The following is a 12,345-nucleotide window of genomic DNA, read 5'->3' as shown; positions in this document are numbered from 1 at the left end:
ATGAGAGTGGTGAACAGAAAGAACTAGAGCTTCAGACAGATCTAGTAGCAGATACCACAGCAGCTATACAGCAGATCCCCCAGAGGATAGAGACAGCTCAGAGCCGCCAGAAGAGCTATGCTGATACACGGCGCAGACCCTTAGAGTTTTCAGTTGGGGATTCAGTGTTCCTCAGAGTAGCTCCCATGAAGGGAGTAATGCATTTTGGGAAGACGGGCAAGCTAAGTCCCAGATATGTGGGACCATACCTTATGAGCAGAAGAGTGGGCAAGGTAGCAAATGAGCTAGAGCTACCCCAGGAAATGTCAGCTGTCCACAACGTATTTCATGTCTCTATGCTGAAGAAGCATACCCCAGATGCCACCCAGGTGATTGAGGCCCAGTCGGTACAGATCCGCGAAGACCTCAGCTATGACAGTCGGCCTATTCAGATAATAGACCGAGCAGTTAATAAATTGCGGAACAAGGAAGTACCATTAGTCAAAGTTATTTGGCAAAATCACACAGCAGAAGAGGCAACTTGGGAGACAGAAGCCAGTATGAGACAGAAGTACCCAGAGTTGTTCTAAGTTCAAGGACGAACTTTTTATAAGGTATGAGGGATTATAACACCCGAAAATTCTCAAAACTATATTAGAAATATTCTATAATTATTCTAGAATTTTTAGAGTAGCGGAAGTAGTAAAAATAAATAGAAAACGAAAACGGCCTAAGCGGGAATTGAACCCAAGACCTATGGTTTACGAATAATTCTAGTAACCAGTTGAACCCAGCAGGGCCGTGCTGAAAGAGAAGGGAAACATTTATAGTTAAGTTTAAGTTGGGCCAAAATTACCCACTTAATATAAATATGGGAAAATAAATAAGTGAGGGTTATTTCTTTTCTTTCCACCATGAACTTTCTTCTCCTCACCCTAACTCACGCCGACTCCCCTTCCCTCTCCTTCTCTCGGCGCCAACCATAAGAAGAAACCTAGGGTTCCCTTCCTAGGGCTTCAAGGACACCTTCCGGCGACATCTCCGACACGAGGACGTTCCCCTTCGCGAGAGGAACGCTTAGACGCGAGAAGATCGTCGAAAGGATCGTCTCCTCCGGAAACCTAGCGATTAGAATCATAAGAAATTATGAATAGGAGGTAAGAAACCCCTTACCTGCAGTATAAGTAGCTTTCGTTTGATTGCATGCCTTTAGTTTAGCTATATGCAGATTTTTCGGCACCCAGGGTGTGTTTAAACCCTCCTCGCAGACTAGGGATCTAGTTGAGCACCTCTAGATGGGCCAGACACGTTATTCTCCTTCAGTTGGAGGCTCTAGACGTTGTCGGGTGCCAAGAGGTGGTCTCCCTATTAGAGGGGAGAGTTGGAGCACACCAAGTGTTCGACAAAATGATTAGTGTAGCTAAATACCACCTCAGATATTTTTTTAACAGCTCAGTTAAATGCATTAGTAGCATTTAAATAAGTATATTAGTCTAGTTTCAGCTTACATGGGACTACGGTCCAATGGGTGGTCTCCCACAGTCGCCTATAGGTTTAGATAACCTAGCTCTATGTTCAGATAACCTAGAAACAAGAAAATAAGCAATTAGTAGCTATATTCAGTATTTTATTTTCAGTGGCACTATACTGGATTAGATATCCATTGGGTTGGGCTCCCACAGTCGTCCCTAGGTTCAGATAACCTAGTAACCCTACTAAATTCGGGACTTGCAAACCCGGGTCTAGTTAGGGATGCGCGCACAGCAAAGTACAGTTGCCGGGCCCACTAGCAACATGATTATGTATTTTCACTTATTACGATAATAGCTTTCAAATTCGTAACCTAGTCATGTGATTATAGTTCAACTCAGCACTAGCTCAGCTTTAGCCCAGTTTCAGTTACAGTTTCAGCTTATTTTCTCCTAGTTGATATCATGAGATAGCTCCATGCTTAGATTTTATTATGCATGCCATGTTTCAGTGTTTATGCCATGTAACTCCAGTATGCCATGCTTTAACAAATTCAGTGCATGTTTTCAAATAGCATTCTTTAAAAACATGTTTGCATCGTTGCATGTTTTAGTGAGGTAGATGGTTTCTTATTAAGCTTAAAGCTTACAGATACTATTTTTCCTTATACTGCAGATAAGGGTAAAGGAAAGATGGACTAGCAGAAGAAGCTGGAGGTCAATGCAGTGATGGTGTGTGTGGCAGGAACCTGGAATGAAGATCCTTAGGGAGTTTAGCAAATTAAGATTTTAGTTCCTTGTCTTAAGATACTTTTATGCATTTCTAGTGGTTTAAATGCTATGAATTAATAAGCTTTGCACTATATCATGTTAGAATGCTAGTTAATAGATATTAGAACGTTTTCCATGCATTCTATAACTGTTGTGTGAGATTTTGGCACGAACAAGTGCTGAAATCAGGGGTTCTGATTTGAAATCAGAAACCCAGATCGATCTACAGATCGATCAGGACTGGGCTGTGCCACTGGATCGGTCAGCCGACCGATCCAGATGCGAACAGAGAGTTAGCGTCTGCACTGGATCGGTCAGCTGACCGATCCAGTCGCGAACAGAGAGTTGGCGTCTGCGAACAGAGAGTACCGAAGCTCACTGATCGGTCTGCCGACCGATCAGTGAGCCACTGGATCGGTTTGCCGACCGATTAGTGAGCCACTGGATCGGTCTGCCGACCGATCATTGTACTCCTGGATCGGTCGGTACAGCAGCATACAGAACACTATCGCTTATGGATCGGTCAGCCGACCGATCCAGAGCCTTCTTCCGTGCCAATATCAAGCTGGATCGATCACGGGATTGATCCGACAGCCCAATCGATTCATGGATCGATTGAAATGCCTGATTACAGCTAGCAGGAGATCCGAGAGGCATAGATTATCTTCCATAGCATGTGTACAACTCCTAGGTACACCTAGAATATTAAGTTCAGATTTTCCAGTAATCAGTTTAGCAAAATTTTAATCAATCCAGATTTCCGCAATAGTAAAATTTAGCACAGCATATTGTAGCGATCGGCCTTACAGCTTAGTTAGTAGAAGGCGGGTCGTTACACTAGGCTACGTCACATTTCAGGCGCCTGGAAGGGATCCGGGCGCCCGAAGCCTCCTATATAAGGAGGGTGAAGGCTGGAGCAAAGACAATTGACAACAAAAGATCTTCCATTGCTTGCTCTGCTGTGCTCCTGCGACGCCGCAACCGACAAAGTGCAATTTTTCTTTTTACTCCTTATTGTCGATACTTCTTTTTTTAATAAAAGCAATTCTATACTTTACTTTTGTAATATTTCTAATTGCTAGTGGATTGCCCAACGAAAGCACTCAACGAGTGTGGGCCTTGGAGTAGGAGTCGACCCAGTCTCCGAACCAAGTAAAAATTACTTGTGTTAGCGTTGTTTTAATTTTATTTATTCCGCTGCGTACTCGATCTTCTTTGCAACGTTTTATCGATATTCACCCCCTTTATCAGCTTTCATGATCCAACAGTTGTGAGATGGTTAACTTTAATTTAGATTATGTCTAAGGATTAATTTACATTTGAGTTAGATTTAGGTTTCCAATTAGTCAATTAAATACACATTTCAAATATTGGCTTCCAGGCTGTGGCGAGGCACTAGGCCTTCTTGGGTATGGGATCATTCACCACTTCTAGACAAAGTCTTTCAAAGAAATTACATATTTAATTTTCTTTTTGAAACTCCTAGGACTAACCAATCAAGTGTAAATTATGCCTGGATCCTTAATATATCATAATCTAAGCATTTAATAAAAGCAAAAGAAATAAAGCAATCATCAAACAATTCTATTTATTTATAACGATGATTTTTCTATTGGCTCCCCCTGGATCATAACCTCGATATGGTCTATCAAGGTAATGTATCTGATCCTTGGGGATCCAATATAGTCCAAGTCCAACTTGATTAACCAAGTTCGACTTGGGGAGCCATGCTTGGACTTTGCTTCTGTTTGATCTATTCATAATTGACAAATACAATTTTTGTTTACGCTTAAATCCAAGTCCAGATCTATTGTAAACAACTCTTTGTTTTACAAGAATCAGATTAAGATTCTTAGAACCCAACGTGAACCATTCCAACGTGTCCTTAAGTTCTTTAACTTGAGTTTTCAAATTGAAATTTTCTTCCTCAAGTTGTTGGACTTGAGTTAAACTTCCAATTTGAACTAGCCTAGTCAAAGGACTCGAGTTAGTCGCTTCCATAAGAGCTGTTACCTCCTTTTGGAGTGACTTGACCCGGACGTTGGATTTAGCCAATTTCTTTAACAAATAAGGAACTAAATTTTCTAGATTATCTATGTTAATACTAGAAATTAAAGAGCTTACAGTAGGTATGGGTCTTCGGAAATGGATACGGATCCGTAGCTTTGCTCGGACTCAGTTTCTAATTCGCTCTCAATTTCGGACTCGAACTCGGACTCGGTTTCGACAATGTTCGCTTGTACTGGTAGAGCGAGTAAGCTTGCTTGTTTATCTTCATCGGATTCAGTTTTGTCTGATGACTCGGACCATGTTGCCTTCAACACCTTCCTCTTTCTAGCCTCCTTTGTCTTGCTTGTACCTGTAGCTAACGCAATACCTTTCTCGCCCGGAGTAGTATTAGTCTGCTCATGTAACTCAAATAATTCCTCTATTAAATCATGCTTACTTACTTGCATATCGGAAGTACCTTCGTGTAGCTCAATCAGCTTCTCCCATAGCTCTTTCGCGCTTGAGAATGGGCTGACTCGGTTTAGCTCCTCCTTTGTTAGACCACATTGAAGAGTATACGTCGCTTTGGCATTGGCCTCGACCTTCTTTATTTGACCTGCATCCCAGTTCTCGCATGGTAACCGGTTTTCCTGAGCCATCGAGTGGAAGAGTGATCCCAGCCTTGATGATTGATATGGGTTAGGTTTAGCGGGTCCTTGCTGAAAAAGGAAAAAAGAGATAGCAGCATTGAGAAGTAGATCAATATCGACCGGGATATACCTTGAGAAAGGTAGACTAATCCCAGTCAGATAATTCCTTAAGAAAGATATACCAATATTGGACGGGATATACCTGGAAAGAGGTAGGTATAACCCCGATCGAGAGATTCCGTAAGAAGAATAGCTCAATGACGGCCAAGATAACAAACTTAGAGAAATATGGGCCAATATAGGCCGAAGCCGCATACCTAATATAATACAGCCCAATATCGACCAAGAAATACCTAGAAGAAAGGTAGACCAATATCAGACGGGATATACCTGGAAAGAGGTAGGCATAACCCCAACCGAGAGATTTCGTAAGAAGAATAGTTCAATGACGGGCAAAATAACAAACTTAGAGAAACATGGTCCAATATAGGCCGAAGTCGCATACCTAATATAATACAGCCCAATATCGACCAAGAAATACCCTAGAAGAAAGGTAGACCAATATCGGACGGGATATACCTGGAAAGAGGTAGGCATAACCCCGACCGATAGATTCCGTAAGAAGAATAGCTCAAGGACGTCCTGAATAATAGACTTAGGGAGATATGGACCAATATCGGTCGAGGCCACACATGTGATAGAATATAGATCAACATCAATCCGAACAATACTTCAAGGCAGCGGATTAACATTGGTTAGGTCTAAGCATGGTAAGATAGATAAATCAAAACTAACTAAGTTAGCATATCCAAATGCAGATTAGTACCAGTTTAATGTGTATGATCGACTGAGTATGAAAAGATACAAGGCTTTATGAGATTTATAATAACTTATGTTGAGTAATGGGAATAGCCCGCCCGGACATAACTTAAGTTCAATTCTATTCAATATAGATTATGATGTAATATTGAGCTGTCTATAACATAGTGAAGACAGGATGAAAACAAATATTGCTAGAATGTTCATAAATAGTTTCATAAAGATATCTGTGATATGTGGTTATATGACAAGCTTGCTAATTTGATGGGAAGTATGTTTCTAGACTCTTCCGCAGGTATTAGACGACAAAGAAGGTACATCTGGGGTACGAAAAAGATTCCTTAAAAGTAATTTTCCACAAGTACACAACTTACGTCATCTCATAACAAACTCTAACAAACCGGGGTCCACTTCATGACTACGGAGGTTATATGAAGTGGTATAAAAAGGGGAATCCTCTCCGTGGGCCAGGTAAGTTCACATTGACGCTCATACTCACAACCCTAATTTTAACTACTGTTCATCTTCTTCCTCCTGGGGAGATAACAAGAAAGAGATCACTGACTTGAGCGTCGGAGGGTCTAGCCAGGGATTCCCACCCCGGTCTTAGGTCACTGACGATAGTGTTGGATTGGTCTCTGGTGCGCAGGAAATCTTGGAAGCTTCGGATCGTGGTTCCCGTCGGCTGGTTTTCTCCCTTGTCTTCGGATCTCTATACAGGAAGGGCCTTCTGTAACTTCATTCCTCTAGATCCGCTTTGGGTTTTTCGGATCGGTATTCTACAGGTATTATTCTTCATCAGCAGTGAGTTTTCTCCCAGCTTTCCATTTTGTCAAGCTTCTCAGACAGGATCAAATTTGGCGTCGTCTGTGGGAACTTCACCTGAATCTGAGACTACAAGATGGAAGAGGCTAGAAAATCAAATCTGCTCACTATTAGCCATGAGGATCTAGATCTTCTCATCAAGACTCATGTATAGAAGGCTTTGCAAGAACAACAGCTGCAACAACAAGCTCATACTGGAGCCACTCTGCAGGTAGCTCATAATCCAGCAATTTCAACTACTGAGCACCGAAAGAGAAAGGAGCTGGAAGAAGAAGAGCATGTATATTTCCCTCCGACCATGGCTTCTCCGACAAGGCGCCCTCGAGCCTTTCTTCGTACTCCTTTGGAGCAAGGAGGACGAAGGCCTGTATTTCAGGAATCTTCTGGTGAACCACCAGACAGAGAAAAGCTCAAAGTTAAAATGATAACTAGCGACAGCTCGCCGGAAAAAGTCATATCTCCATTCTCTCAAAGCGTGCTGGATGATCCGCTTCCTAAGCGGTATCAAAATTTGCGGATCGGCGAGTACACTGGAACTATAGATCCAGAGGATCATCTATTGAAATTTGAAAATGTAGCATTATTACAACAATTCTCTGATGGGTGAAATGTCGAATGTTCCTTACTACACTCGGGGGAGCTACACAACGTTGGTTCAAAAGATTGCCAGAAAAATCTATCTGAAGATTTAAGGATTTCAAGAAGGTTTTTCTACATCATTTCTCCAGTAATAAGAGGTATCATAAGACTCCTTGGAGTTTATTTTCAATTAAACAGGCATCTAAGGAGTCCATCAGAACCTACATCAAAAGATTCAATCAGGTGGCTATCGATGTACCCAATGCTACTACTGAAATCTTAGTAAGTGCTTTCTCTCAAGGTCTAAATGATAATGATTTCTTTAAAGATCTGGTAAGAAATGCCCCTGCCAATTTTGATTCCTTAATTGAACGTGCCAATGAATTCATTAATGTTGAAGAAGCTCAAGCTGCTCGCAGAAAAGAAAGCACTACTTCTTCTCCTACTCTGGTTAAGGAGAAAGCTCCTACTCCTGTCCCTCCCCCAAGGGGGCCGCGAGTAATTCATCCACCTCTTCGTCACCCAGAATATCATGCACAAGCAGTGCAACATGTGGAGATACAGCCAGCGGCACCGAGAAGATGGTGCACTTATCATAAGATCAGCAGTCATCATACTGAAGACTATTTTGTCTTAATAAATAAAAGAGCAAACAAGGATCGTTATCAGAGGCAAAATTATTACCTGCAACAATACCCTAGGCAGCAAAGTCCGCTCAAATTGGAGTATCGCCCGGTCGAGCCTCAATAAGGCACATTGCCCACCCCGGCCGGTACAAGTCAAGCGCCAGAGAAGACTCAGCCTGAAACCGTGACAACCCGACAAGAAGAAAACAGGAGTAATGCCGCCCGAGGCAATATCAATATGATCGTGGGTGGGCCCACTGATGGAGACTCCAATAGGGCCAGAAAAGCACACGCAAGGAGACTCGAGATTCATGCTGTAAGGTGCAGCACGGAACGAGCAGCTGGTCCAGAAATTAGTTTTGGACCCAGAGATCTTGAGGGAGTAGAAATACCCCATGATGATGCATTAATAATTAAGGCAGTGATAGCCAATTATACTGTTTCTCGTACCTTTATAGATACTGGTAGTTCTGTGAATATTATCTTTAAGAAGGCTTTTGACCAATTACAGATCAACCCGAGCGAACTTCAACAGATGGTGACCCCCTATATGGATTCACTGGTAATGAAGTACAATCGCTCGGTTAAATAAAGTTGGCTATATCTTTAGGGGAGGAGTCCCTAATGAGGACAAGAAGGTTTTACTTCATAGTGGTGGATGCTCCATCTACTACAACGTAATACTGGGTCAACGGGCCCTAAATGAGTTTAGGGCGGTCATTTCTACTTTCTGCCAAAAAATAAAATTTCCTGTTGATGATCAGGTCGGGAAGTGCCGGGTGATCAGAAGACAGCCTGCAAATGTTATGTAGAGATTGTCCGGACTGAAGCTAACGCTGCTTGAAAAATTCAAAGAATGGAAGTCAATGCCATTCAGGAAAGGCCACATGTTCTGGTTTATGAAGAAAAGGAAGAAGTCCAGATTCAGACAGGTCAACCTAAAGCTACTACTTATGTCGCGGCCAATCTTGATCCAACACTGAAAGCTGAGCTGGTGCAGTGCTTGAAGAAGAATAATGATGTCTTTGCCTGGACGCCCAAAGAAGTCACGGGCATTTCTCCTTCTGTAATGGAGCATTCTTTGCATGTCTTTCCAGATGCTCGGCCGTTCATGCAAAGAAAAAGAAATTTCAGTGCAGAACAAAATCAAATTATCAAAGAAGAAGTAACTAAACTCATGGAAGCCAGCTACATCAGGGAGTTACAATTTCCCAGCTGGCTAGCTAATGTGGTCTTGGTCTCTAAGCCAGGAAATAAATGGCGGGTATGTATTGATTTCCGAGATCTCAACAAAGCTTGCCCGAAAGATTATTATCCGCTACCCCGGATCGATCAATTGGTAGATTCTACAACCGGGTGTGAATACATTTCTATGTTGGATGCTTATCAGGGCTATAATTAGGTCCCCCTAGCTAAGGAGGATCAAGAAAAGGTCAGTTTCATAACATCTGAGGGTACTTACTGTTATAATGTTATGCCCTTTGGACTAAAAAATGCAGGAGCTACTTATCAAAGGCTTATGAATAAGGTCTTCCAGAGGCAAATTGGAAGAAATATGGAAGTATATATTGATGACATCTTAATTAAGTCTCTTCAAGCTATTGATCTGTGCAGGGATGTAGAGGAGTCCTACGAGACATTGAGGCAGTATGGGCTCAAGCTAAGCCCGGGCAAATATTTATTCGGAGCAAAAGGGGGAAAGTTCCTGGGGTATATGGTGTCTGAGCGAGGAATAGAGGCCAACCCGAGCAAAGTCAAGGCACTTCAGAACATGGAGCCACCGCGCAACATGAGGGAAGCTCAAAGACTTACCGACCGATTTACAGCCTTGTCTAGATTCATTTCTAGGTCGGCCGATCGCAGCTTCCATTTCTTTAAGATACTCCGGAAGGCGAACAAATTTCAATGGAACGAAGAATGTGATAAAGCTTTACAGGAATTAAAGGATTACTTGTCCACCCTTCCTGTATTAGCTTAGCCTATAGTGGGAGAAACCCTCTGGGTATATTTGTCAGCTAATGAGAACGCCGTAGGCTCTGTATTAGTTATGCAGGAAGGGAAAGAACAACAGCCTGTATATTTTTCCAGCCATTTATTAAAAGGAGCTGAGTGTAGATATACTACACTCGAAAAGTTAGCCTACGCATTAGTGTTGACCGCCCGGAGGTTGCGCCCATATTTTTTAGCACATGCAATTGTTGTATTGACCAACAGTACTCTCGGACGGGTGCTACTCAACCCGGAGGCATCTGGTCGGTTGATCAAATGGACGACCGAACTTAGTAAATATGACATACAGTATCAACTTCGCTCGTCCATCAAGGCACAAGCTCTAGCAGATTTTATTACAGAAATCCAAGGCCCCGAGGAAGAAAACACTTGGAAAGTTTATATGGATGGCTCCTCAACTAGATAAGGTAGTGGAATTGGTGTTCTTCTTATATCTCCAAGGGAAGATAGACTTCAACTTTCTGTCAGGTTGAATTATAGAGCCACCAACAATGAGGCAGAATATGAAGCATTGATAGCTGGATTACAGGCCGCTCGTCATATAGGAGTAGCTCGGGTTCTCATCTATTATGATTCTCAATTAGCAGCCCAACAATTATCAAGTAACTTTGAAATTAATAATGATAGGCTCAAGTTATATGCTGAGGCATTTGATAAGTTGAAGTCTCAGTTTCATGAAGTGAATATACAAAAAGTTCCTCGGTCTGAGAATCAAGTAGCAGATGAATTAGCTAAATTAGCCTTTGCTATAACACCATGGAATCTGGATTGGCCAGTGGAGCAGACCCTGTTAATATCTTGTATTGAAAGACAAGCTGACGCAGAAATACAAAGTGACTGGAAGGCATCGATCACATTATATCTACAGCAAGGCATTCTTCCAAATGATGCGGAACAAGCAAGGATATTTAAGAAAAGAGCTGCTCAGTATACTATGATAGGGGAGCAGTTATATAAAAGAGCTTTCTCCAGACCTCTGTTCAAGTATATTGGCACAGAAGATATACAGTTTATCCTACAGGATGTTCATCAAGGCTCATGTGGCAGTCATATAGGAGGAGGTCATTAGCTCGTAGAATTTTACTGGCAGGATATTTCTGGCCTACTCTACATGAAGTTGCTAACAAACTGGTGAGAACTTGTATTTCTTGTCAAAACATTAGAACATTCCGCATCATCCTACGCAATTGTTAAGAACTTTTATAGTCTCCAGCCCCTTTGATCAATGGGGTATGAATATAGTGAGCCCATTTCCTATGGCAGCTGCACAAAGAAGATTTTTATTAGTAGTAGTAGATTACTTCTCTAAATGGGTGGAAGCAGAACCACTTGCTCGGATTACTGAAGATGCGGTTATTAAGTTCTTATGGAAAAATATCATATGCAGATTCGGTATTCCTCATAAATTAGTTTCTGATAATGAAAGGCAATTTCAAGGAGATAGAATATTAGATTGGTGCAAAAGCTATGGTATTATTCAAGCATTCACCTCTGTGGTGTATCCACAGAGTAATGGGCAAGCAGAGGTAACCAATAGAGAAATTATAAGAGGTTTAAAAACCAAACTGGACCATGTTGGGGGCAGCTGGGTAGATGAATTACCTAGTGTTCTTTGGGCATATCACACTACACCCCGAGAAGCTACAGGAATTACTCCTTTTCAATTAGTTTATGGGGGAGAAGCAGTAATTCCCATCGAGGTGGGAATAGAATCTGATAGAAAACATTTATATGATGAAGACAATGCTGGTCGACGACTTATGGAACTAGACCTAATAGAGAAAATTAGAGACAAAGCTACAACCCGTCTCACCTCATATAGACAACGAATGAGGCAAAATTATAACAGAAGAGTCATCCCAAGATTCTTTCAAGTGGGAGATCTGGTATGGAAACGTGTTAAGCCCGTTGGGGATGTTAGCAAGTTAGCACCACAATGGGGAGGACCTTACAGGGTAGTAGAAAAGTTGGCGTCAGGGTCATACTATCTTCAGGACTCTGAAGGGAGAATTCTCAAACATCCCTGGAGTGCAAATCATTTACAACCCTATCAAACTTAACAAATTCCTTCAGAGATATGTCAGGAAAAACAAATCAATATTACCTGAAGCAGTTTCCCTGTGGACAAATGACGCATATGCTTATATTTTATGTTCTTTACTCAACTCAATAAATACGACGCAAGCCAAAAATATCACCCAAGAAATAGATATGGTTCAAACTGTTGGTGCGGGAAGCATCCGACGATCGAACCTAAGTTTTGATAATGGCAAAGGATTCAAAGTTAAGGTGTGTGGTGATCTAACAGTCTGAATGAGATTGCAGGAAAGTCCTAAGTGTACTTAGGCAAAAAGCCCTAACTGTGGTTAGGCAAGGTGAAAACCCTAGGGGGTGGTAACCCTAGGTCATAGGGGATGGTAACCCTATGCGGAAAGTCTTGGTGGGTCGAGTGTTTCAGGCAAAAGTCCTAAGGGGGGTAACCCTAGGTGGAAAGTCCTGGTGTCGCGAACCAGGTGAAAGACTGGACCAGCCGGGAAGCGGAAGTCCAGCAGAAAGTCCGGAAGCATCGAGCGCCGAGCAAAAGTCCAGTCGATCTGGAGGATCGCACTGGCAACAGGTAAATCTCCT

This window comes from Zingiber officinale, chromosome 3B (genome assembly GCF_018446385.1).
Source record: "Zingiber officinale cultivar Zhangliang chromosome 3B, Zo_v1.1, whole genome shotgun sequence".
In the NCBI taxonomy this organism is placed as follows: domain Eukaryota; kingdom Viridiplantae; phylum Streptophyta; class Magnoliopsida; order Zingiberales; family Zingiberaceae; genus Zingiber; species Zingiber officinale.
Note: the sequence above shows the minus strand (reverse complement) of the source record.